The sequence below is a fragment of the Aedes albopictus genome, chromosome 3, assembly GCF_035046485.1.
Source record: "Aedes albopictus strain Foshan chromosome 3, AalbF5, whole genome shotgun sequence".
Classification (NCBI taxonomy): domain Eukaryota; kingdom Metazoa; phylum Arthropoda; class Insecta; order Diptera; family Culicidae; genus Aedes; species Aedes albopictus.
The window spans coordinates 401,826,653-401,832,652 of NC_085138.1; positions in this window are offsets into that span (position 1 = coordinate 401,826,653).

Consider the following 6,000-nt stretch of genomic DNA (forward strand, 5'->3'; position numbering starts at 1 on the left):
GCTTCAGTGATGACCAGTTGTTAAATCTTAATGACTGGTTTAATTTGCGTGTGGGGTTTCATTTCTGGTCGAAAAATTCACCACTTTTGATACAAATAACACTTGTGCGTAGTCGAAAACTTCATACTTCAAATTATGCGGAGCCTTCCAGGTGAAGCCGGTGGCATAGTACAAAATGCCTCAACAACGGTATACAACTACATCCCGGCACTTTGGCTTGCAGTTTCACGGCGGACATATGAGCACTCAAATTTCCAATTCATTTTTCACTAAAAAAACCGCTACGAGAACGTCGCACAATTTCCCGAAGAAACCGGTTACAGCACTTCACATTTTTTTGAAAAACTAAGAATGGCAGGCGCTAAAATATAGTTTCTTCGAACGATCTGAAATTTTGCACAGCTGATATAGGACCAAAATAGAACTCAAAAAGTATACAAGAGTTGGAGTTTTTCCATTTTTTGTATTTTCCCATATAACCCGTGTACCAGGCTAATGCTCACTCGGCAAGCTTCGTTGGATAAACGTGCAACTCGTGCTGAAAAAATCATCATTTTGCAACTTGTTGCATAAATAACTATTTCGAGAAGTTGTTGCAGGATATTTTGGGGACTTTTTGAAAAAAAAAAAAACAACACTGAGAGTAACATTCATTGTGGATCTATGTTAGATGTCATATAATTTCATTTTTTTCACAAACCACACCCTTTTTTATTATTTTTCTGTAATAAGCTGACTACTAGCCTCGAAATTAACCAAGTAGCCCAGGATGGTTAAAAGCATCCACTTTTTTTTAAATGTTTATATACAATTAAAAGACATCATTTTTAAGACTTTTAAATTGAAAACAGATTATATGTACCGAAAACCGGGGTCAAATTGATCTTCGGGTCGAAATTGGTCACACGTTTTTCGGTTAGGTTTAGCATATTTTAAATAATTTTCTTTCAACTATCGTGCAGTTGGGAACCGATACTAAACTATATTTGCTTGGAAACTATTTGAAGTATGTTTTATCTAACGGAAAATCGACTGATCAATTTCGACCCGGAGATCAATTTGTCCCCGGTTTATTGTACAAGTTCCAATGAAAAATCTATCCAACCATATTTAAGTAAAAGCGAATTAAAATAATAAATAAAAAGGTATAGGATCTTGAAAAATGTCTAATCACAAACAAAAAAAACAAACATTATTCGAGATTTTTTTTACTGTTTTTATCAAAGAAAGGATCAATTATTTCTCAAAAATATGAATTTTCGGACCGTCTCGAAAAACATTTAACAATGGCATTTTTCCTGTTTTTTTTTCAATTCGGTGTAATTTTGATATAACATTTCTCAAAAATTGCTTCCTTTAGCTTCTTTTCAAAATCGATGGAAAATGAAAAATTTAGAACAATTAGTTATAACAATTTGAGAGGCCAGAAGAAAGTTTTCCACAAAAAAAATATTAAAAACAAAACGAAGGGTAAGGTTGTTGAAAAATTGAAACCATATGACATGGGCTTTTTTTTATTGTCGTACAAATTGGCCGAAGGGTCTCAGATTTTCATGAAACTTTTTCCACAGGCAGGGCTCATGGATATATGAACAAAAAAATTGAGGAAAATTCAGGGTCGCCCATTTTCCCGGAAAACTCAGGTGGAATTTTTTTGTTTTCCCCTGACACTACTTCCCAAGTAACCAGTAAGCATTTAAAATAGCATTACTCTAGCATTATAGTAGTCCCTACGACAAGGCATTTAATGCTAATTGGCCGTATATACGCCTATAGTGCTACCTCACAGCAGGTTTTGGCAAAATAACGGGCTGCCTGAGTGCAGCACCTTCAGGAACGTCGTATCAAAATGTCAAAGAAGCGTAACGCCTCGCCGAGCAAAACAAAACAAAAATAGATTTGCGTCCGCCTCACGCTCTTCGCGCTTCCTCGTCCTTGCACACTTCAACTGATGTTAGATAGTACTTTTTTGCATATTTTAATAGTTATTTGGAATTGAACTTACGATCCAGAGATTTTTCGTCCATGTTTGCTGCTGAAGTTTCTGTTCCACGCTACAGGGTATGCCGCAGCTGTTCCGTTGGCGTGCGCTGATTTAACCCCCAATATAAAGAATAATTTGGTAGCAGCTCCAGTTCTAACTCCCAAAACTTGTTTTCTGTGCACAACGCATTTTTATTCCCTCTTCGATCTAGCATATGATTCCCTCTTCCGCACAATTTTATGACCCGCCAAAGCATTCACCGATTCGGTACATACTTTTCGACGAAATGATGGATGTTAATTGTTCGATGGCCATGTTTCAATCTGAACCAGCTGCAGCAATGTTTACTGCAGAGCTTTTGGATTAGTACGGGAAAAACCAAGGGAAACATGAATAAGGAACTCAGATGTACAAATATATCAACAGAGGCATAGACTATGTAAGAAAGAGACAACATGCATTATCAAACACGTAACATATCTTCCATACTCTTTGCTCTTAGCATTTGAAGAGCAGTTAAAAAGCATTCTGAATACTTCCTGGCGAAAACACCTCAAGCAGTTGAAGTGCTAGTTAACAACCAAAAGCGTTTGAGCAGCACAGCTTATGCTAATTCAAGGCATCTATGCATTCCAACTGCTTATGTAGGGCAGCAAGCAGTTCAAATGCCTAATACGGTCTGCTCTACGGCTTATCCAAATGCTTAGTGGTTACCTGGGTTGTATTACACGCAATAAGTGAAACCTTTAAATGAAAGCTTAATTACACAAGTTTACAAAATAAAACGAAAGTCGTGAACTTCTGTCAACGACCAAAATTTTTGAAGCACAATTTAGTGCTGATTTCAAAACCGACCTTCAAAAAATTTTAAGTAGAACAGTTTTTGAGTTATAGCTCAATATCGAGTTTTGCAACTTTTCAAAATATGTAATTTATTAAAATTCAAATGTATTGCGTTTTGTTCAAACAATTTTAAATCTTTTTCCATAAATTAAAAGCTGAATACAATACCATTCGATCATCTGAATGCAGGTTTTGCGCCAGATTGATGAATTTCAAGATATTGGCGAGTTTTAGGGACGATCTTCTTAAATTTTAGCAAAATTCCCAAAATTTTTTGAAGAAATGTATTTTTTTCAATAAGAAAAAACCAACTTAAAAATTCTTTCTCGACGTTTATTTGACATATCAATATGTAGGAGTTACAGTAAAAATTTCAGCTCAATCGGAGCATTGATTACGAAGAATGAGATGTTTGAAGTGAGCGACTTTGCTTAAAAATAGAACAAAAATCGATTTCAAATCATCAACCTTGTATGGAAAGTTAAAAATTTTTCGCTCTACTGTAATTTTTTTTCTTTCGCATTTTCGAACTCAGGGCATGATTCTACATCAAAAATGATCATGAGCTTACCGAGTTCAAAAATGCTGTATCGTAAAATCGACCAACCAAATAACATTCTGCATTATTTGTCATAAAATTATCAAATTTACGTAACTCTTACTTCTAGAATGTTATCTTGAATTGAACCATTTGTAATCTTGATTTTGAACTAGTAAGCGGCGGCGAGCTTCCAGTGTTAGCCTGCAGACTGCGCTAGTGGTTGCTTTGTTTACTCTTTGAAGATGGACAATTCCAAATTAAGTTTCCAAATTCTTGAAGAATTCCGAACATTCTGAGCTGAAATTCCACTGCCTAATGAAAATTAGTTATGAGAATTAGCAGATCCATGTGATTTTTAGTTGTTCAGCATGAAATTGGCTGTTGTGGGAATTGCTCGAGCTGCTGCCGCCAGTAGTTCAAATCTAGATTAAAATTGGTTCAAATTAAGATTAAAATCATTTTGCGTAAGATTTTCGACTGGAAGTTCAATGTTTTGGAAGTTTTGGCTTTCGTAGTCTAGGGAATCCAAACGATTAAATTGGCATTGCCCGACGTCATTATTGACAAAAAATTGAATTTTTCAATGAAATTAGGTGCAAATGTAAACTTTTTAACACTTTACGAAAAGATAATACCCGTGGCTTTTATATGCCTGAGACCTTACTGTAGTAAATTATTAGCATGTTAGTGAAAAAATCGGTCAAAAGTCCCGCAATTTCGTTCAACTCATTATTACCTACCCTATGCGTGCTTCTGATGAAAGCTATTGCTTGATGCTCAAAAATTATCAACAATATTTCACGTGTATTTTAAAAATTTGCAATGTTTCGAAAAAATCATGAATTTCAATTAAAAGGGTGTTCGTTAGCAAGCTGCACTTTATCAAAGTATTTTAGCCAGAAATCTCTGGTTATGTCCGGTGATATCAGGTGAGGTGATATTTTAAGAATAGGCTGACTTAGAGTTTTATTGGCAGGTTTGTTGTCATAGGGGGTTTTTGACGGCCAAATTGCCTGAATCTTGAGCATTTGCTTCAGCTTGGTTGGGAAGGATTTGACGTTAAGTCTTAGTTTAAGAAGTTTCATAAAAACTTTTCTAGATGAAGAGAACAAAACTGCCCAAAATACACATTCCCCTACATAATTTTGGAGAATCTTGAGACCAGGCTGTGGAATTCCTTGTGATTATTATGGCTATATTTCAAAAGTACAATTTTTCGAATTTCACGTTGACAATTCGTTTTTCATAACATGACGTCCTGCAAAACATAAATTTTAGTCGAAATAAATGAAGAAGTTTAGAAGCGTACGTTTATTTGTTTAGTCATTTCTGGAAGAGCTTCTTATAGGATGACAACGCAAGATGTTGCAGGATATCATTGCAATATCTATCAAGAATTTGTTCGACGTTAAACCGCTCCATCAGTTTTTCGATGATGTTGGAAAAATGTTCTGCAAGCACTTGAGGTATCAAATCAAGCTAGTTGTTTTTTTTTTCAAATACTATAATTATTTATGTAACAAAACATCTGCATCGAAACAACGTCGAAAAGTTCACAGTTGTTCAATTCCTTCTCTTGCCTTCACCTGCCCAAAAAAACGCCTAGTTCACTGTGACTTAACGCCGACCATTTGTGAATGAAATTTTATTAAAAATGCCGCCATTTGACAAAGCTCGGTTGCTACATTTTTCATTTCATTAGGGGTAAGGGAAAGACGGAAAGACAATTCACATTGTCTTCAGCCAAAAGCCAGCACAGACTGAGCATTACTAACCCTAGACAACGGATAACATAAAGAACGATCAGAGGCCAATTGAGCCTCTGAAGCAAAGGAATTCAATCGAGTTAATGAAATGACTAAACGATTGATGTCACTAACTCTGACCCTGAAAACACAAATAAGAGTTGCTCATGTAAGAACAAGCCGTGTGCACTTTGCTTCCATGTTGTTCTGTAAACCGACATTTCCTCAGTAAAGTTTATTGAAAGAATCACCAAACTATTGCAGAAAAAAAAAACTTAAATATTAACTCCTACCTAGTAGCAATTTGCATAAAAACAGCATATCTCTAAAAAAATGCCACTAATAATCGAAAAAAAAAAATCGTTTCGTTCCGAATAATACCGAGTACATCCCAATTTCGTATCGATCTCACGGAAAAAATTCGGAATGTCGATCCGTTTCTTATCGCCACCAAGATCGCCACGTATCACAATTTCCTCATAACGTTTCGTTTCTTATCGTTTTGAAAAAAACCTATACCGCATACCCTTAACTTTACTCTTAATGTTTTCAAGGTTGCAGGGCAATATAAGAGGGGTGATTAATGATATTCAAGCTGAAGCGGGGTTCCACAGGGACTTTACAGGGCTTTCAGGAGAGCTATACAATATGTCATAGAAGGATTTTAAGGGGTTTCTAGGCGTTTAAATCGTTTTAGGAGGATTTCAGTGGGCTTCAGGAGAACTTCAATAAGACTTTAGAAGACGTTTCAGGTGAATTCAGTATATTTGCGGGCATTTTAGAGGGCTTCGAGGCCAAGTTTTAAGCCTTCCAAGAGAGGCTTATGACGGTTGCAAAAGGATTCCTAGCAATTTCAGTGGCTTTCATTGGACATAAGGGGGTTTCAG